The 22,879-nt window shown below is 42.7% G+C and overlaps 1 protein-coding gene across 3 annotated transcripts in view; it reads left to right on the forward strand.

Moving 5' to 3' along the window:
• The first annotated feature begins 207 nt into the window (after positions 1-207).
• Positions 208-22,879, forward strand: part of hapln1b (hyaluronan and proteoglycan link protein 1b) — a 35,690-nt gene continuing 13,018 nt past the window's right edge. Inside the window, exons 1-2 of one of the 3 annotated variants that reach the window (XM_082958117.1) lie at positions 208-724; positions 22,686-22,772. The gene's annotated coding sequence lies outside the window, so the exon portion shown is untranslated. Of the gene's footprint in view, positions 725-1,332; positions 1,354-22,685; positions 22,773-22,879 lie in introns of those variants that run through there. The other 2 variants (XM_014128298.3, XM_045689900.2) reach the window with 2 other exon arrangements.

Raw genomic sequence — 22,879 nt, forward strand, 5'->3', positions numbered from 1 at the left:
TATTTCTATACAACCATCCATTTCATATAATGGGAGACCTTATAGAGATGGAAAAACATGGTTGTGCTTTGTTATACCTCGGGTAGGGGTATCTACAAAATTAAAGCGGTTCATTTTTGGCCACGAGCCTAGGGTAGAGGGGGTTGAAGGGACTAGGGAGGAGGGGTAGCGGGGAAGGAGGGGGGACATTCTCAAACCACAAGTCAGCATGTCACCACATATTGTGCAATATGGATTTTTATCTGGAATTCATGCCGCTGATAAATTCTGATGTGTCAAAAGTTAATCTGATGTGTATATGCAATTTGTAGGCTATATTCCAAAGATTGATTTCCCATTTTATATAGAGCACATTTTTAGTTTATTCCATCACACTTTTAGAAAACATCACCTGCGCTGTGGGACTGGGACATTCGCCCCTGCAGCTCGGAGTGGTCCAGAAACGGGACGTGGAAGGAAGTCTACTGAACGGTTATATAGGTAGAGCCAAGGAAGAACGCTACACAGCCACACCTGAAATAGCCCGCTGCTCTCACAAGAGACGCTTGTTTGACTAGCAGCAATAAGAAGAAGCAACTTCGAGATTTTTTTTTCTTCTTCTTCATGTGTTCATTTCTTGTTGCTTAGCTAGTTGCGTGGTTCCTCCCAGGTCGCGCCGAGCTGCGAGGTGCAATCATTCGCAACTGGAAAAATCACCTCGTCGCACAGCTGGAAAAGTTATACGGTAACAGCTATGTCTTATTAGACTTATTTTTCTCTACTGTTTCGAAGTGTAACATTTAGTGTAATAACATAGGCTATTATTATGGAATATTTGGCTAGCATTTTAGTGCTGGTAGCGTGTACAGATTTCTTATAAGTCAGAAGAACAACTGTAACAAACTGCACTTTTTGAATAGGTGTTGTTTTTTTTTTATACCATAAAGACTGAGAAAGGGAAAATAGTTACTTCCACTTTGATTAGAAAATACCTAGGCTCACTTTCTAACATTGATTTATTGAGGTTGATTGAAATTACATAGAAATAAAGTTATTTCTAGTTATTGTTATTCCATTGATATTAGAGTGACAGTACATGTACTGTTAGTTCACATATGCGTGGTGTACAGTGTTGACGTACGTCTCTGAGTGCCGTTCTCTCCCCATCTCTCTCTCTAAGGCTGGGAGGAATGGAAGTTGGCGGTGGGAAGGATGGTTGTTGACCAATTAAATGCGTGGATAGAATAGTTAAGGGATTGTTATTAGGATTAAAGAAATATAGCTTTCCTGCATTTTGGCAACAATCCCCATGATGCATGTTAGTGAGATGGAATGAGACAGGACTATCAAAACAACAACCAGCGTCTCACGCAAGTATGAGTGGATATCTATGAGTGGATATCTGATTGTTTTGTGGTTTTTAAACGAAAGTTTTGTGACTGAATACATGTTTCTGTTTTCCATATGAAGTTGCTCAATCGCTGGCTGTCTGTGGGGCTGGTTGATCCTACTTCAACAGCTTATTTGTGGTCAACCAGCAGAGTGGCTGGGGAGTTCAGTGAAATAGGGGAGCGAGAGTCAGGGCAATTTGTGTGTGTGTGTGTGTGTGTCCGGAGCCTGCTTCCCCAAAAAGAACATTCTGTCACTACAGAGAGTCGACAGGCATCCTTTTCAGCAGGGGACAGTGGGGGCCACAGACCTGTGTGTGTATGTGTGTGTGTGTGTGTGTGTGTGTGTGTGTGTGTGTGTGTGTGTGTGTGTGTGTGTGTGTGTGTGTGTGTGTGTGTGTGTGTGTGTGTGTGTGTGTGTGTGTGTGTGTGTGTGTGTATATATATGTGTGTGTGTGTGTGTGTGTGTGTGTGTGTGTGTGTGTGTGTGTGTGTGTGTGTGTGTGTGTGTGTGTGTGTGTGTGTGTGTCAGATGGGGGGCTACAGAGACCCTGGGCAGAGTGGAGCCACTCAGTCTCACATCAGAGAAACGCACACAGAGAGAGAGACTGTTGGTCTAACAGCCACACACACACACACACACACACACACACACACACACACACACACACACACACACACACACACACACACACACACACACACACACACACACACACACACACACACACACAAACAAACATCGCCCTGACGCTCACTCCCCTAATTCACTGGACTCCCCAGCCACTCTGCTGGTTGACCACACACACACACACACACACACACACACACACACACACACACACACACACACACACACACACACACAGGGCCCACTTTAACGACATGGAGGAAACAGCTGGTTAGACGAACATTAGAGCAGAGTGTGTGTGTGTGTGCGCGTGTGTGTAATGGTATCAATTAATAATGCGTCTCTCTATTTACCTTGTGAATAGAGGATTCTCTTGTACCGAAGGAGGGAGGGAATTTACAATCTACCGTACTGATGCAGGGTGTGTGTGTGTGTGTGTGTGTGTGTGTGTGTGTGTGTGTGTGTGTGTGTGTGTGTGTGTGTGTGTGTGTGTGTGTGTGTGTGTGTGTGTGTGTGTGTGTGTGTGTGCGTGCGTGCGCATGCATTCGTGCGTGCGAGTGTGTGTGTTCCCCAGGATTTATTTTAGCAACAGCTGGTGGAAGGACACAACTTTTCCAACATTTCCTTGGTGGACAATTAAAAACAGTAATCAAAGACCTTTTGAGGGAAAGCTTCAACATGTGTTTCTCAGCAGTGCTATAAAAGTAGACAATTGTCCCACTGATCCACTTCAAAACATGCATTATTTAGTAGTCACTTTATATAATGACTTCATCTGAACCCCCAGGGGGATAACATTAAATACATCCAGTCATTAAAAGTAAGAGAAGTCCAACGTTAACTTTTTGTATCAATAATCAGGCATCTCTGGCATCCCATAACAACTTCAGTTCAACTTCAGTCAATCTTTTGATTGACAGTGTGATTCCAGTCTATGAATCTATTATAGATATTGTATTTTATCAACGCCCTCTGGTGGAATAAAGCGATTCAAACCAGATGGTAATCTCTGTTAGAGTTTAATGATGGTGGACAGTGGGACACACACTAACACTCCATTAGTGAGTAGTCAGAATGTGTCTTAAAGAATTAAGCCCTATCCTGTTCCCATTCTGTAGTGAGCCACGTTGAACCTTGAACTCTCCCCTCTGACCCTCTTCCTGGCAGTGTCCCCATGGGGGTAGACTAGGGGGGGAGGTATGCAGACTGACCCCCCGTCCCCCTACTTCAGAAGTGCCTTGCAGGGGAGGCCAAACTACATTAACTTCTTGGATGGGGTTCCCTTAAGTGTGGTGGTGGGAGTGAAATATATTAACGTGTCTGTTTGAGGTTATGATAGATGGGTCTGTGTAGGTACGGTGAGGAGGATAGGGGTGAGGGTTAAGGATGGGGTGAGTGTTGGAATGATGGGTGTAGGTAGGGGTAAGGGGTAAGGTGAGGAGGACAGGGGTGAGGGTTAAGGATGGGGTGAGTGTTGGAATGATGGGTATAGGTAGGGGTAAGGGGTAAGGTGAGGAGGACAGGGGTGAGGGTTAAGGATGGGGTGAGTGTTGGAATGATGGGTGTCGGCAGGGGTAAGGTGAGGAGGATAGGGGTGAGGAGGATACGAGTGAGGTTTTAAGGAAGGGGTGAGTATATTACTGGAAGGAAGAGGGTAGAGGTCAGGGTTGGGGTCAGGACTGGTGAGAGTAAATGTGACACAGAGAGAGATGGAGAGGAGTGGTTGATGGCCTCTGCTCCCCCGAGGAGCAATGTGCCTAAGTAAGGAAGTAAAATGGTGAGTGAATTGGAGCTTTTCGAAGCTCTCAAATGTCCATGGTCCAGTGTCTCTGGTGTCCACAGCTGCCCTTAGAGATGACTGTTGCATCAGAGGTGAAAGTGTTCGTCTTTATTGGTCTCTACTGGTGCCAGCATCGACGATACCCAGTCAAGTCATCACAGACCCAGTATATTCTATACTGAAGGCTCTTTGTAGGATCCACGGGGATGTGAGAGTGGCGTCAAAACCTGCAGAGGCACTAATTAGTGTGTATGTGTGTGTGTGTGGACCTGTTTGAACCCACCACTCTCACCGTGGGGGAAAATATATTCATTATGCAACAAGCTTCTGACTGCTCTGCTTGTGATGCTGCATATTTAAAGGCTCAGTGTACTCAAAAATGTGATTTCCCTGTGTTTTATATTTCCACACTATAAGGTTGGAATAATACTGTGGAATTGTGAAAATGATGATAATGCCCTTATGGTGTAAGAGCTGTTTGAAAAGACCACCTGAGATTTCAGCCTGTTGTGGTGGGACGGAGTTTTGGCCTGCCTAGTGACGTTCGTAAATAGACCAATAACAAAGAGATTTCCAAACCTCGCTGCCAATAACAGCTAGTTTTCCATGTTCCCCTCCCCACTCAGACCACTCCCAGACAGTCCTAGCAAAATTATTTATTGAGAAATAGTTTTTTCCTAAAAGCTATTTTTCTTTGACAATTTTAATGGAAATCTATTATAGTAAGGTTCTGTTACCCAGAAAGGATTTGATATTGATATAAAAATAGCTGCAATGGGCATTTAAGTAACCAGCCCTGCATTCAAACAAATACCCCACCCAGGACTAAATACATAAATACCCCACCCAGGACTAAATACATAAATACCCCACCCAAGACTAAATAAGCCACCCAGCCCTAACCCACCAGTAACAGAGTCTGTGTTCCGTTTGAGCCTCGTACTGTACATTTTTCCAGCATTTTCATTGTTAATCTATTAGTCACAGAAGGTTTCTCATCAGCTCTCCAGGACTGGTGAAACATCTACAGGCTGTTACATCATAACGTTCGTAACGAGTCCTGACATACATGAACCTGAAAATACAGTATGTTCATTTTCCTACACACATGAGCCTTACATACATGAACTTAACCTTGTCCCCAGGCTAATTGCAAGCATATATAAGGCTGACAGATAGAGAACCCGCTGGTGGAAGAGACTATGTTCATTATCTTACATACAACTTAACCTCAAACTTAACCTCGTCCCCGGGCTAAATCATTCTCTATCACACACAATCCTGACTATGTTTACTCTCTAACATAATCCTGATAATGTTTACTCTCTAACATAAACCTGACAATGTTCACTCTCTAACATAAACCTGACAATGTTTACTCTAACATAAACCTGACAATGTTTACTCTCTAACATAATCCTGACAATGTTTACTCTCTAACATAAACCTGACAATGTTCACTCTCTAACATAATCCTGACAATGTTCACTCTCTAACATAAACCTGACAATGTTTACTCTAACATAAACCTGACAATGTTTACTCTAACATAATCCTGACAATGTTTACTCTCTAACATAAACCTGACAATGTTCACTCAAACATAAACCTGACTATGTTCACTCTCTAACATAAACCTGACTATGTTCACTCTCTAACATAAACCTGACTATGTTCACTCTCTAACATAAACCTGACTATGTTCACTCTCTAACATAAACCTGACTATGTTCACTCTCTAACATAAACCTGACTATGTTCACTCTAACATAAACCTGACTATGTGTTCACTCTCTAACATAAACCTGACTATGTTCACTCTCTAACATAAACCTGACTATGTTCACTCTAACATAAACCTGACTATGTTCACTCTCTAACATAAACCTGACTATGTTCACTCTCTAACATAAACCTGACTATGTTCACTCTCTAACATAAACCTGACTATGTTCACTCAAACATAAACCTGACTATGTTCACTCTCTAACATAAACCTGAGTTTATTAATTCTCTAACCCAAGAGACGCATACTATGAGAGTCACATAAAGGCTCTTTGAGGTGGGGGGAAATGCCTGGCCACTGGGTGTGTGTGCAGTGTAGTTTAGACTAATGCCCAAGGACTACAAACACAAGGTCTGGTCTTGGGCTACAGAGTGAATAGTAGTCCACTCTTTAGGTCAGATAATGGATGAATGAAGGGAGGGACAGCCTTTCTAGTGTTCCAAGCCGTGCTTATAGGAAATAAAGAGTTACCTTATTAAGTAATGAAGTACACTAACATATCTGGCAATACCGTATCTACGATATCTGCCCATATATAAGTAGTGGGAGTGAGCTGTATTAAAGACTTCAAGATATTTGTAGTATTGCACAGACACACATATCAGTGTCCATAAACAATTGGGTTTCCTGAGGTAGATGTGTCTAGCCCCTCAGAATGCCTACCAAACCACAGGGTTTACTGTATGTAGGCTGCAATCTAATCTGAAGCACATAGATTGGCTTGGTTATTCAGCTGACCTCAGGCGAGACAGTGACACTATCCAGAGTGCAACTCATGTCTCCCTAACCCTCTACCCCCTAAAACCATGTCCTCCTGAACCATGTCCTCACCTCCTACTCTCTCAGATGGCCTGCAGAGTAGTCTCCCTCACCAGCCAAGTGTCTGAAGACAGTCCAGAGCCTAACCCCCTCAACACTTTTTTAACCTTTTGTCCAATACCTTATCCTAAATCAGAAAGACTAGCAGTAAGTGTGTGTATAAACGTGCATAGTCTGACGTATTTGTTGCAGAAGTATAATAAACAAAACATTTTCTCGAGATCAGGGATGGGCAACTGGCCCCACTTTTGATTGCCCGTAGATCAATTTACCAACAACAAAACAACAACAAGCACTATATACAGAGCCTTCAGAAAGTATTTTCACCCCTTGACTTTTCCCACATTTTGTTATTTTATAGCCTGAATTTAAATTTAGATTTTTTTGTCACAGGCCTATACACAATACCCCATAATGTCAAAGTGGAATTACGTTTTTCTAAATTTGCCAAATTAATAAAAATGGAAAGCTGAAAAGTCTTGAGTCAATAAGTATGCAACACCCTTGTTATGGCAAGCCTAAATAACTTAAGGAGTAAAAATATGCTTAATAAGTCGCATAAATCAGTTGAAGTCAGAAGTTCACATACACCTTAGCCAAATACATTTAAACTCAGTTTTTCACAATTCCTGACATTTAATCCTAGTACAAATTCCCTGTCTTAGGTCAGTTAGGATCACCACTTTATTTTAAGAATGTGAAAGATCAGAATAATAGTAAAGAGAATAATTTATTTCAGCTTTTATTTCTTTCATCACATTCCCAGTGGGTCAGAAGTTTACATACACTCAATTAGTATTTGGTAGCATTGCCTTTAAATTGTTTAACTTGGGTCAAACATTTCGGGTAGCCTTCCACAAGCTTCCCACAATAAGTCCATCTATTTTGTGAAGCGCACCAGTCCCTCCTGCAGCAAAGCACCCCCAACATGATTCTGCCACCCCCGTGCTTCATGGTTGGGATGGTGTTCTTCGGCTTGCAAACCTCCCCCTTTATACTCCAAACATAACGATGGTCATTATGGCCAAACAGTTCTATTTTTGTTTCATCAGACCAGAGGACATTTCTCCAAAAAGTACGATCTTTGTACCCATGTGCAGTTGCAAACCGTAGTCTGGCTTTTTTATGGTGGTTATGGAGCAGTGGCTTCTTCCTTGCTGAGCGGCCTTTCAGGTTATGTCCATATAGGACTCATTTTACTGTGGATATAAATACTTTTGTACCTGTTTCCTCCAGCATCTTCACAAGGTCCTTTGCTGTTGTTCTGGGATTGATTTGCACTTTTCGCACCAAAGTTTGTTCATCTCTAGGAGACAGAATGCGTCTCCTTCCTGAGTGTTTTGACGGCTGCGTGGTCCCATGGTGTTTATACTTGCGTACTATTGTTTGTACAGATGAATGTGGTACTTTCAGGTGTTTGGAAATTGCTCCCAAGGATGAACCAGACTTCTGGAGGCCTACAATTTTTTTTCTGAGGTCTTGGCTGATTTTCCCATGATGTAAAGCAAAGAAGCACTGAGTTTGAAGGTAGGTCTTGAAATACATTCACAGGTAAACCTCCAATTGGCACAAATGATGTCAATTAGCCTATCAGAAGCTTCTAAAGCCATGACATAATGTTTAAAGGCACAATCAACTTAGTGTATGTAAACTTCTGACCCACTGGAATTGTGATACAGTTAATTATAAGTGAAATAATCTGTCTGTAAACAATTGTTGGAAAAATTACTTGTGTCATGCACAAAGTAGATGTCCTAACCGACTTGCCAAAAATATAGTTTGTTGACAAGAAATGTGTGGAGTGGTTGAAAAACGAGTTTTAATGACTCCAACCTAAGTGTATGTATACTTCCAACTTCAACTGTAAGTTGCATGGACTGACTCTGTGTGCAATAATAGTGTTTAACATATTTTTTTTATGACTACTTCATCTCTGTAGACTACCTCATCTTACATACAATTATCTGTAAGGTCCCTCAGTCGAGCAGTGAATTACAAACACAGATTCAACCACAAAGACCAGGGGGGTTTTCAAATGCCTTGCAAAGAAGGGCACCTATTGGTAGATGGGTTAAAATGTAAAAAGCAGACATTGAATATCCCTTTGAGCATGGTGAAGTTATTAATTACACTTTGGATTGTGTACCAATACACCCTCTAACTACAAAGATACAGGTGTCCTTTCTAATTCATTTGGCAGAGAGGACGGAAACCGCTCAGGGATTTCACCATGAGGCCAGTGGTGACTTTAAAACAGTTACAGAGTTTTATGACTGTGATACAACATTTAGGATGGATCAACAACATTATAGTTACTCCACAATACTAACCTAATTGACAGAGTAAAAAGAAGGAAGCCTGTACAGAATTAAAATATGCATCCTGTTTGCAATAATGCACTAAAGTAAAACTGAAAAAATGTGGCAAAGAAATGAACTTTATGTCCTGAATACAAAATGTTATGTTTTGGGCAAATCTAACACAACACATCACTGAGTACCACTCTTCATATATTCTAGCGTGGTGGTGGCTGCATTATGTTATGGGTATGCTTGTCATCGGCAATGACTAGGGAGTTTTTTAGTATTAAAATAAATGGAATAGAGCTAAGCACAAAGCAAAAACAGGTTTTTAGAAATGTTTGCTAATTTATTACAAATTCAAAACTGAAATATCACATTTACATAAGTATTCAGACCCTTTACTCAATACTTTGTTGAAGCACCTTTGGCAGCGATTACAGCATTGAGTCTTCTTGGGTATGACGCTACAAGCTTGGCACACCTGTATTTGGGGAGTTTTTCCCAGTCTTCTCTGCAGATCCCTTCAATCTCTGTCAAGTTGTATGGGGAGCGTTGCTGCACAGAAATGTTCAGGTTTCTCCAGAGATGTTCGATCAGGTTCAAGTCTGGGCTTTGGCTGGGCCACTCAAGGACATTCAAAGAATTGTCCCAAAGCCACTCCTGCGTTGTCTTGGCTGTGCGCTTAGGGTTGTTGTCCTGCTGGAAGGTGAACCTTCGCCCAAGTCTGAGGTCCTGAGCGCTCTGGAGCGGTTTTCATCAAGGATCTCTCTGTACTTTGCTCCATTCATCTTTCCCTCAATCCTAACTAGTCTCCCAGTCCTTGTCACTGAAAAAGAATCCCCACAGCATGATGCTGCCACCACCAAGCTTCACCGTAGGGATGGTGCCATGTTTCCTCCAGACATGACCCGTGTGGTCCCGTGTGGCTCAGTTGGTAGAGCATGGTGTTTGCAATGCCAGGGTTGTGGGTTTGAGTCCCACGGGGGACCAGTATGGAGAAAAAATGTATGAAATGTATGCATTCACTACTGTAAGTCACTCTGGATAAGAGTGTCTGCTAAATGAATAAAATGTACATGATGCTAGGCATTCAGGCCAAAGAGTTCAATTTTGATTTCATCAGACCAGAGAATCTTCTTTCTCATGGTCTGAGAGTCTTTAGGTGCCTTTTGGCAATCTCCAAGCGGGCTGTCATGTGCCTTTTACTGAGGAGTGGCTTCCGTCTGGACACTCTACCATAAAGGCCTGATTGGTGGAGTGCTGCAGAGATGGTTGTCCTTGTGGAAGGTTCTCTCATCTCCACAGAGGAACTCTGGAACTCTGTCAGATTTCTTGGTTACTTCCCTGACCAATGCCATTTTCCCTCGATTGCTCAGTTGGGCCCGGTGGCCAGCTCTAGGAAGAGTCTTGGTGGTTCCAAACTTCCATTTAAGAATGATGGAGGCCACTGTATGCTTGGGAACCTTCAATGCTGCAGACATTTTTTGGTACCCTTCCCCGGATCTGTGCCTCGACACAATCCTGTCACGGAGCTCTACAGACAATTCCTTTGACCTCATGGCTTGTTTTTTGCTCTGACATGCACTGTCAACTGTGGGACCTTATATAGACAGGTGTGTGCTTTTCCAAATCCTGTCCAATCAATTGAATTTACCACAGGTGGACTCCAATCAAGTTGTAGAAACATCTCAAGAATGATCAACAGAAACAGGATGCACCTAAGTTCAACTTCGATTCTTATAGCAAGGGTCTGAATACTTATGTAAATAAGGTATATCTGTTTTTTTTTTAATACATTTGCCAAAATGTCTAAAAAACAGTTTTTGCTTATATGGGTATTGTGTATAGATTGCTGAATATTTGTTATTTATTTAATACATTTTAGAATACGGCTGTAATGTAACAAAATGTGGAAAAATTCAAGGGGTCTGAATACTGAATACTTTCCGAAGGCACTGTATATATATATATATATATATATATATATATATATATATATATATATATATATATACACTGCTCAAAAAAATAAAGGGAACACTTAAACAACACAATGTAACTCCAAGTCAATCACACTTCTGTGAAATCAAACTGTCCACTTAGGAAGCAACACTGATTGACAATAAATTTCACATACTGTTGTGCAAATGGAATAGACAACAGGTGGAAATTATAGGCAATTAGCAAGACACCCCCAATAAAGGAGTGCTTCTGCAGGTGGGGACCACAGACCACTTCTCAGTTCCTATGCTTCCTGGCTGATGTTTTGGTCACTTTTGAATGCTGACGGTGCTTTCACTCTAGTGGTAGCATGAGACGGAGTCTACAACCCACACAAGTGGCTCAGGTAGTGCAGCTCATCCAGGATGACACATCAATGCGAGCTGTGGCAAGAAGGTTTGCTGTGTCTGTCAGCGTAGTGTCCAGAGCATGGAGGCGCTACCAGGAGACAGGCCAGTACATCAGGAGACGTGGAGGAGGCCGTAAGAGGGCAACAACCCAGCAGCAGGACCGCTACCTCTGCCTTGTGTAAGGAGGAGCAGGAGAAGCACTGCCAGAGCCCTGCAAAATGACCTCCAGCAGGCCACAAATATGCATGTGTCTGCTCAAACGGTCAGAAACAGACTCCATGAGGGTGGTATGAGGGCCCGACGTCCACAGGTGGGGGTTGTGCTTACAGCCCAACACCGTGCAGGACGTTTGGCATTTGCCAGAGAACACCAAGATTGGCAAATTCGCCACTGGCGCCCTGTGCTCTTCACAGATGAAAGCAGGTTCACACTGAGCACGTGACAGACGTGACAGAGTCTGGAGACGCCATGGAGAATGTTCTGCTGCCTGCAACATCCTCCAGCATGACCGGTTTGGCGGTGGGTCAGTCATGGTGTGGGTTGGCATTTCTTTGGGGGGCCGCACAGCCCTCCATGTGCTCGCCAGAGGTAGCCTGACTGCCATTAGGTACCGAGATGGGATCCTCAGACCCCTTGTGAGACCATATGCTGGTGCGGTTGGCCCTGGGTTCCTCCTAATGCAAGACAATGCTAGACCTCATGTGGCTCGAGTGTGTCAGCAGTTCCTGCAAGAGGAAGGCATTGATGCTATGGACTGGCCCGCCCGTTCCCCAGACCAGAATCCAATTGAGCACATCTGGGACATCATGTCTCGCTCCATCCATCAACGCCACGTTGCACCACAGACTGTCCAGGAGTTGGCAGATGCTTTAGTCCAGGTCTGGGAGGAGATCCCTCAGGAGACCATCCGCCACCTCATCAGGAGCATGCCCAGGCGTTGTAGGGAGGTCATACAGGCACGTGGAGGCCACACACACTACTGAGCCTCATTTTGACTTGTTTTAAGGACATTACATCAAAGTTGGATCAGCCTGTAGTGTGGTTTTCCACTTTAATTTTGAGTGTGACTCCAAATCCAGACCTCCATGGGTTGATAAATTGGATTTCCATTGATTTTGTGTGATTTCGTTGTCAGCACATTCAACGATGCAAAGAAAAAAGTATTTCATAAGATTATTTCTTTCATTCAGATCAAGGATGTGTTGTTTAAGTGTTCCCTTTATTTTTTTGAGCGATGTATATATATATATATATATATATATATAGTTATACTGTACATTCACCGGCCAGTTTAATATGTACGAGTGGAATGGGTGGAATGGTATCAAACACACTAAACACATGGTTTCCATGTGTTTGATGACATTCCATTCGCTCCATTCCAGTCATTATTATGATCCATCCTCCTCTGAGCATCCTCCACTGCTAGAGCCATTTCTTCCTGATTTTAGCTGAAAGGAGTGGAACCCAGTGGGGTTGTCTGCCGCGGTAGCCCATCCGGGATAAGGATCGATGAGTTGTGCGTTCGCGATGCCGTTCTGCACACCGCTGTTGCACTCAGCCTGTTACGCGATTATTACCATTCTCCCTCGACCTCTCTCATCAACGAGCTGTTTTCACCCACAGGACCGACTGGATGTTTTTTGTTTGTTGCACCATTCTCTGTAAACCCTAAACACCCAGGACGGCGTCCGTTTCTGAGATACTGCATCTGGCGCGCCTGGCACTGATGATCAAAATGTAGCTACGGGCCCCTTAAAGGCTAGGCCCCGGCTCTGACTGCATGTGGGTGTATGGATTTTGGTATGCAGACCCGCGAGCCACTGAGGCCCTCATGATGAGTTCCAATTTTTTTATAGCCCCCACCCCCCATCAAAGTTCCCTGCTCTAGATTAATGTTTGGGTGTGTCAGTTAGATATGCATGAAATGGAACCCGTGCGTTTACTTCCTATAAAGCTTCTCTTCCCCCTCTCCGTCCCTACACACTCACTGCCAAGAGCTCCCCTGGGCTGCTGTGAGGCTGCTACATGTAAACATATGGAATATGATGATTAGTTGTGACAGGGGATTGTTAGGGGAGTTGAGTAACTGAGTGTTGTAATACTCTGCATGGTCGCTAGGGGAGATGGAATATGGCATTACAGCTCCACAGTGTGTGATTGTGTGTGATTGTGTGTGTTTGTATGTGTGTATGTATGCATGTGTGTGTCCTGATGTGTAGCCAGAGAGTGCAGGGCGAGGACACCTGGCCTCCTATAGGTTCAGGCAGATAGTTTCAGCTTCATAGTTATTGTGAGTTCACATAGCAGAACCCCTTGGACAGACACAAAGTAAGTGTTTCCTAACACTCTGTTGGGGGACAACTCTACTCACACAGCTGAAGCTAATAAATGTCCTGATGAGTAGCTGCATAGTGTGCAAGAGCAGGGCTGGAACGAAAGCCCGCAGGGCACACCCAGTATTTGTATTTGTCCTCCAGTAGCTCTCGATGAGGATGGTAGCCATCCCTGCAGTAGGTGAAGGTAGTTCTGAAGTCTTTTGGCTTCATCCTTTCTAATTTTTTCTTACTTCCTCTGTCTTTCTCTATTCTCCCTTCCTCTCTCTCTGTATCTTGTCTTTCGTCATTCTCTGGCATTTCTCTCTAGATCTATAGTATGGCTCTTCTCCTTATCAGTTGATGATGTCACGAGACTAAGGAATACCATCTTAGAAAAAAAAGGTGCTGTCTAGAACCTTAAAAGGTTCTTCGGCTGTCCCCATAAGAGAACCCTTTGAAGAACCCTTTTTGGTTGCAGGTAGAACCCTTTTGGTTCCATGTAGAACAGTGGGGGCTGCTGAGGGGAGAACGGCTCATAATAATGTCTGGAAACGAGCGAACGGCATCAAACAAATAGAAATCATGTGTTTGATGTAGTTTATACCATTCCACCTGTTCCTCTCCAACCATTACCACGAGCCTGTCCTCCCCAATTAAGGTGCCACCAACCTCCTGTGATATAGAACCCTTTCTACAAAGGGTTCTACATGGAACACAAATGGGTTCTACCTGGAACCCAAAAGGGTTTCCTATGGGGACAGCTGAAGAACCATTTTGGAACCCTTTTTCTAAGATGGTAGGCTCTTTGTTGACTCTCTAGCCCCATTTATACCTGGTGCTAACATGCATCCTTAGTCCTGATCTTGTCCACATTCTGATTGTGCCCACATTTTCAGACAGGTGTAGATGATTAAAAGACACATTGTGATCTGATTGTGAACAGATCTTCCTGACCACCTCCGGAAGTAGTCAGGCATGCATTGTGTCTAAATATCTTACAAGTGTAAACGGATCTCCACAGTGAAACCATTTAAATCAGGGATGGGCAACTTTGATGGGGGTGGGGGCCACAAAAAATCTGAACTAATCATGAGGGATCGCTGTTGCTCACTGGTCTGTGAACGCACATCCATACCCACACATGCAGTCAGAGCTGGCCCTAGCCTTTTGGGAGCCCTAAGTGCAATTTCCTGCAATTCTACACATTTCGCCATAAGGAGGAGAGGAATTTTTGCAGTTTTTAATATTGTATGTTATCTGAGTGAGAGTGACTAACAAAATCAGTGAGGGACCCCAGCCTGTAATTCGACCATGGTTACTACACATTTAGATAGCTGGCTAGACTAACTTACCAATCAAGAAAATGTTAGCTGCAATTTTGCTGCAATTCTACACATTTTGCCATGGGGCGGAGAGAAGCTTTAGCAATTTTATAACTCATTTCATGCAATTCCACTCACTTTGCCATAGAGTGGAGAGAAATGTTTTTAATATGATATCTGAGTGAGTGTGATAGCTGACTAGACTAACTTACCAATTTAAAAAATGTAAACTGACATGGACTAATTGAGTGACTGTCAGTGTCTGACGTAACAACAGAAAAACTGCTGAAGCGGGGGGGGGGGGGGGGGGGGGGGATTGATCCACAGGCCTACAAAAGGGGGGGACAGTTGCCCATCCCTGATTTAAATCACTATCATCCCGCCTTCTAAAATCATTGACAGGTTGCACCATCGACTTATGGCACCAATATATGTCTTAAAATAAATAAATAATAGATGTTATTTTGAAAGATTAGCTGTCAAATCATTTCCATACAGGGAATCCGGTCCCAATGCAGACACAGTGAACGGATGTGAGACACATTTTAATGCCATTTCGTAGACATATTTCTTTGTGTGTGTGTGTGTGTGTGTGTGTGTGTGTGTGTGTGTGTGTGTGTGTGTGTGTGTGTGTGTGTGTGTGTGTGTGTGTGTGTGTGTGTGTGTGTGTGTGTGTGTGTGTGTGTGTGTGTGTGTGTGTGTGTGTGTGTGTCCGTCACTCCTCACAGAGGCATGATGACTCATCAAAAAAAAATCAGCTCAGTGATGAACTGCAGGATCCCAGTCTCACAGTCACAGTCCATCAGGATGTCACTATAGCTGGTTACTGTTGGGACGTGCCTGTCATTCTGCAGCCCTGGTTTAGTCTTGGTGCTGCTCGGGCATACTCCCAAGGAGTATGTGCGCTGGGGAAGATTCCACAGAATGTTTAACTGTAGCCAGAGAGCCTTTTATGCTTGGCCTAGGGAGAGGATTTGTGAGGGTTAATTGTCCTCTATGATACGTGTGTTTAAATAAGGCCCAGCTCTAGTCATTGGTTGCTGGGTATGTCATGGTCACCCTCTTTTCTCCTCCAACCTATGGAATGTAGCCACGGTTGTAAGGAGCTCTGAAAGTGGACACAGAGTGACATTTTGATGACGGTCATAAATGACCAGTAATGGAGGACAATCCGTCAGTTAGTGCCCAGTCATAATGTTATGTCACCGACTGGCTATCTGGTTACCCACCGTCAACCAGACATTTTGTGTCCCTCTCAGTGACCGAGGCCACATATGAAAACGTGCAAGCACGCATGCACACAAACACTGGGAGTGGTTGTGTTGTCCTGTTCCCTGGAGAGAGCCTGATATGTGTTAGCTACGGCAGGGACAAGGGTACGGGATTCTCAGACAGGTGACACAATGTGAAAATACAGACATCAGACATCACTGCAGCTGGGGCATTCCTCAAGACCCCACAGATCAAGGGGATTTCCCAACACAAAGCTATGGGGTTCTGCTAGAATACTTAGTAGAAGTATATATTTCCTCCCTTCCAGCAGGCAGTGGGCACAGTGTCTTCTTCATTAGCTTAGCATACACCCCTGTAGTGGTCTGGTTAGTGTATTGTGGCAGTCCTGTAAAATACACTTAAAGAATATGATACACTTTGCCTTTTGAAAGTCCAATATCTTGAAAACTTGACTGCTGATATGGAAAACATTTTGGAACTATCAGCAGTGGACATATGAAAACATTTCAAAAATATTGTTCCCCAGCGGTGGAAAAAGTACCCAACTATCATACTTGAGTTAAAGTAAAGATACCTTAATAGAAATTGACTCAAGTAAAAGTAAAATTCTACTTGAGTATAAGTATAAAAGTATTTGGTTTAAAATATAGTTAAGTATCAAAAGTAAAAGTCTAAATCATTTGAAATTCCTTATATTAAGCAAACCAGACGGCACCATTTTCTTCTTTTTTATTTTATTTACGGGAAACCACTGGCATACTCCAAAATTCAGACATCATTTACAAACAAAGCATGTGTGTTTAGTGAGTCCTACAGATCAGAGGCAGTAGGGATGATCAGGGATGTTTGGTTGATAAGTGTGTGAATTTGACTATTTCCCTGTCCTGCTAACCATTCAAAATGTAACAAGTACTTTTGGGTGTCAATGAAAATGTATGGAGTAAAAAGTACAACATGTTCTTAAGGAATGTAGTGAAGTAAAAGTTGTCAAAAATGTCAATAGTAAAGTAAAGTACAGATACCCCCAAAAAACGGCTTAAGTAGTACTTTAAAGTATTTTTACTTATTAAGTACTTTACACCACTGATTTTCCCTTTAAGTTTGATTTAATTTAATTTGAAGACAATAACTAATGGATTGAATGCATGTATGTGGTGTTTCTCAACGTGCTCAAAGCCCTGAATGTACATAGTTGTTCAGCTGCTAATTATATTATTGTATTTATTTATTATTTATTTATTATTATCATTTATTTTTATTAAACAGTAACATGCAAAACACAAAAAGTACAGCCAGAGGGATTCCACAAAGAAATAAGAGAAGAAACAAAAATGATAACGCAAATCCATGCTATATCAATTTAAATACAGACATGTAGCAAATACATTTTTTTGACATTTTGTTTCTTATGTACGTTTTAATGACTCTAAATAGTTTTCCAAATCAGATAAAAAATTAAGAAAAGGGTATTTTTCTTCATAAATTTAGATTTGTGTATGAACATTTTTCCTAATAAAATAAAGAAATGTATGACATACTCACGTTCAATTGTGGAATCAGTGTAGTAAAATAATATGTCAAACTGATATTTCAATGGTTGTATGCATTTTGTTGCCAAGATCAGATGACAGATGCCAATGACAGAAAAAGTGTTCAATAGATTCCGTTTCTAGTTCACAAAAACTGCATTCACTGGTTACATCAGGTATATATTTAGAAATCAAGCAATTACACGGATAAAATATATGGATAATCTTAAAGGAGATCTCCTTTACTTTATTGGTCACCATAAATTTGTGTGGAGTGAGCCAAGCACGGCGCCAGTTTACATCAAACGATGAAGCCCATTAAAATATCGCAGAGGGAATAGACTTCCTAGACCAACAGGGTTCTGGATGGCGGTCTAAATGTCTTAGACTTCACTCTCTTCAATCAGATATCAAAAATCAACTGGGTTAAAAAGGTCCATAAAAAATCCTCATAGTTTCTGGAATATTATACCTCATTTTGTTTTTCAGAAGCTCAGAGTGCTTCATTTTTTACTACAATGTCTGTATATTGTGGGTAAACTTCCTGTGAAATTGGCGGCTTTTCACAAGCAGGCTTTAATGTGCTGGGTTTTGCTGTATAAACACAACTTTTCACCTCATAAATGTTTTATATGGACTAATGGGTCGATATTACATAGAAACAAGATGTTATTTTACCGTAACTGGTTCTCTAAAAGCATTGACCTTGTCAGCCAATTAGTTAGTATTAGTAGGAATCTATTTACCAGGAGAGAATTTATGGAAAGATACAACTTTGAGGTTTCAAGCAAGGAATATGACACTGTTATTAAAGCTATACCTAGTGGGATAAAATCTTTACTTCAGCATAATGCATATTTTGGAATATCTCCTATTGTAAACGATATCCAGGTGAATGGCATAAGTTTACTAGATAAGAAATTCAACAATCGTTTATTAAGGGAAATATATTATTGTCTTTTCATTATAATCCACTCAGTGAAAAACAGAAAGGACAGGAACAATGACTCCCCAAATCATATTATTGCTGGTGCTGTGGGTTGCCAGACACAAAGCCAGAGCATGGACCCAGGGGCCAAAGGGGGGATGGAGGCTGGAAAGGGCCAAAACCAGGGGCCTATGGGTTGGGAGGGGATTGGATCGGAGAGACAGAGGTGGGAGACCTCACAGTGTTTCTTGGACATATTTGTCTTGGAGCCCCCACTCAGTCTGAATTTAAGTTTGTGCTGGAAAGTGTTTGCGCAATCCTCCACCGATGCACCCTAAGTGTGTGTATGTGTCCAAAAGTTAACCCAAAAGCTTTAGTCATCTCATATCCAGTATCCTGAGTGCCTTGTGAAAGAGCTTGGCACACGTTCATTCATCAATATGGGAAAGGGGTCAACGCTTTAAAGGGATAGTTACTTTGAGGTGATTTGTGCCCAGAGTGTGGATTGTGGTCTTCCTTGGCCCAGCTACTTTCAGGCAAGGGAACACACCAGTCATTTTATCATTGGGTGAACTATCCCTTTAAATGCTAAATTCCCCATAAAGATGACAGTGTAAACCCCATTCTCTATTGCATTAACCATTAGTCTGTGTGTGATTGTCGTGTAGAGGTTAATAGACATGTTCCTAGAACTGTGTTCCCAGGAATGGAAATATAAAGTGAGGGCGCCAGCTGGTTTTCACTGTGATAGCCTGATTGCAATGTCTTAGCCTGTGTGTGTGTGTGTGTGTGTGTGTGCGCGCGCGCGTGCGTGCGTGCGTGTGTGGTGTGTGAGACAGCCTAATTTGAGTGTTTAAGTAAGAACCCACCCAGTACTTAGATTACTGTGACATCATCTGTATACTTTATATTTGATCTTGGCAATGAGCACCTTAAGTGTGTGTGTGTGTGTTTGTGTGTGTGTGTCTCTGTCTTTCTCTTGCTCTTGCTCTCTGTCTCACCATCAGCTGTTCTTTGATATTGTATCCCCATCGTTTGTCTAACTGTTGATACATACACTCCAACTCAAGTCAAGTAAAATCTCTCTCTCTTTCTGTCTCGTTCTCTCTCTGTGTTTACTCTGCTGTATCACAGTGTGTTGCCTGTAGCTCCAATCACTTGCTTGGTGTTGTAACTGAACATGATCAGCAACTGGGAGGCCTGTGTTGTTGAATCGATGCCAGGGACAGACTGACAGACATTTAAAAAAATATACAGTACCAGTTAAAAGTTTGGACACAACTACTCATTCCAGGGTTATTCTTTATTTTTTACATTGTAGAATAATAGTGAAGACATCAAAATGCCCTCAGACTAAGCATCAAACAGGCAAAGCGTCAACAGGATTAAGATTGAATCCTACTACACCGGCTCTGATGCTAGTTGGATGTGGCAGGGCTTGAAAACTATTGCGGACTGAAAAGGGAAACCCAGCCGCAAGCTGCCCAGTGACGCGAGCCTACCAGACGAGCTAAATGCCTTTTATGCTCGCTTCAAGGCAAACAAAACTGAAATATGCATGAGAGCACCAGCTGTTCCCGACGGCTGTGTGATAACGCTCTCGGTAGCAGATGTGAGCAAGACCTTTAAACGGGTCAACATTCACAAAGCCGCAGGGACAGACGGATTACCAGGATGTATACTCAAACCATGTGCAGACCAGCTGGCAAGTGTCTTCACTGACATTTCCAACCTCTCCCTGACTGAGTCTGTAATACCTACATGTTTCAAACAGACCACCATAGTCCCTGTGCCCAAGGAAGCGAAGGTAACCTGCCTAAATGATTACCGCCCCGTAGCACTCACATAGGTCGCCATAACGTGCTTTGAAAGGCTGGTCATGGCTCACATCAACAGCCTCATCCTGGATACCCTAGACCCACTCCAATTCACATACTGCCCCAACAGATCCACAGATGACACAATCTCAATCGCACTCCATACTGCACTTTCCCACCTGGACAAAAGGAACATCTATGTGAGAATGCTGTTCATTGACTACAGCTCAGCGTTCAACACAATAGTGCCCACAAAGCTCATCACTAAGCTAAAGACCCTGGTACTGAACCCCGCCCTCTGCAACTGGATCCTGGACTTCCTGATGGGCCGTCCCCCAGGTGGTAAGGGTAGACATCAACACATGGTAAGGGTAGACAACAACACTGGGGCCCCTCAGGGGTGCATGCTTAGTCCCCTCCTGTACTCCCTGTTCACCCACAACTGCGTGGCTAAACATGACTCCAACACCATCATTAAGTTTGGTGATGACACAACAGTGGTAGGCCTGATTAGCGACAACGATGAGACAGCCTATAGGGAGAAGGTCAGAGAACTGGCAGTGTGGTGCCAGGACAACAACCTCTCCCTCAATGTGAGCAAGACAAAGGAGCTGATCATGGACTACAGGAAAAGGCGGGCCGAAGAGGCCCCCATTAACATTGATGGGGCTGTAGTGGAGCATGTCGAGAGTTTCAAGTTCCAACAAACTATGGTCCAAAAACACCAAGACAATCGTGGAGAGGGCACGACAACACCTTTTCCCCCTCAGGAGACTGAAAAGATTTGTTATGGGTCCCCAGATTCTCAAAAAGTTCTACAGCTGCACCATTGAGAGCATACTGACCGGTTGCATCAACACCTGGTATGGCAACTGCTCGGTATCTCACCGTAAGGCACTAGAGAGCATAGTTCATATGGCCCAGTACATCACTGGGGCAAAGCTTCCTGCCATCCAAGACTTAAACAACTTTTTGGGGCTTTCCTCTGACACCGCCTAGTATATAAGTCTCCAGTCACCCAAGTCATAGACTGTTCTCTCTGCTACCGCACGGCAAGCGGTACCGGAGCACCAAGTCTCGGACCAAAAGGATCCTAAACAGCTTCTTCCCCCAAGCCATAAGGCTACTGAACAATTAATTAAATGGACACCCGGATTATTTACATTGACACCCCACCTCCCCCCATTTGTTTTTACACTGCTGCTACTCACTGTTTATTATCTATGCATAATCACTTTACCCCTATTTACATGAAAAACTAACCTGTACCCCCGCACATTGACTCGGTACCGATACCCCCTGTATATAGCCTCGTTATTGTTATTTTACTGTGTTACTTTTTATTATTTTTTACTTTAGTTTATTTGGTAAATATTTTCTTAACTCTTTCTTGAACTGCATTGTTGGTTAAGGGCTTGTAAGTAAACAATTCACGGTAAGGTCTACACATTTTGTATTAAGCACGTGACAAATAAAGTTTGATTTGATTTGATTAGAAAACTATGAAATAACACATGGAATCATGCAGTAACCAAAAAGTGTTAAACAAATCAAAATATATTTTATATCAAGAATATTCAAAGTAGCTACCATTTGCCTTGACGACAGCTTTGCACACTCTTGGCATTCTCTCAACCAGCTTCATGAGGAATGCATTTCAATTAAGAGGTGTGCCTTGTTAAAAGTTAATTTGTGCAATTTCTTTCCTTCTTAATGCGTTTCAGCCAATCAGTTGTGTTGTGTCAAAATAGGGATGGTATGCAGAAGATAGCCCTATTTGGTAAAATACCAAGTCCATATTATAGCAAGAACAGCTCAAATAAGCAAAGGGAAATGACAGTCCATCATTACTATAGGATATGAGGGTCGATCAATGCAGAAAACTTCAAGAACTTTGAACGTTTCTTCAAGTCCAGTCGCAAAAACAATCAAGCGCTATAATGAAACTGGCTCTCATGAGGACCGCCACAGGAAAGGAAGACCATAGTTATCTCTGCTGCAGAGGATAAGTTCCTTAGAGTTAACTGCAACTCAGTTTGCAGCCCAAATAAATGCTTCACAGAGTTCAAGTAACAGACACATCTCAACATCAACTTTTCAGAGGAGCCTGTGGGAATCAGGCCTTCATAGTCAAATTGCTGCAAAGAAAACCACTACTAAAGGACACCAATAATAAGAAAAGACTTGCTTTGGGAAAGAAACACGAGCAATGGACATTAGACAGGTGGAAATCTGTCCTTTGGTCTGATGAGTCAAAATTTGAGATTTTTGGTTCCAACCGTTGTGTCTTTGTGAGACACAGAGTAGGTGAACAGTGGTTCCCACTGTGAAGCATGGAGGAGGAGGTGTGATGATGTGGGGGTGCTTTGCTGGTGACACTGTCTGTGATTTATTTAGAATTCAAGGCAAACTTAACCAGCATGGCTACCACAGCATTCTTCAGTGATACGCCATCCCATCTGGTTTGCGCTTAGTCGGACTATCATTTTGTTTTTCAACAGTGTTGGACCGCAGAGTGAAGGAAAAGCAGCCAACAAGTGGTCAGCATATGTGGGAACTCCTTCAAGACTGTTGGAAGAGCATTCCAGGTGAAGCTGGTTGAGAGAATGCCAAGAGTGTGCAAAGCTGTCATCAAGTCAAAGGGTGCCTACTTTGAAGAATCTAAAATATATTTTGATATGTTCAACACTTTTTT

The sequence above is a fragment of the Salmo salar genome, chromosome 11 (genome assembly GCF_965601325.2).
Source record: "Salmo salar chromosome 11, fSalSal1, whole genome shotgun sequence".
Lineage (NCBI taxonomy): Eukaryota > Metazoa > Chordata > Actinopteri > Salmoniformes > Salmonidae > Salmo > Salmo salar.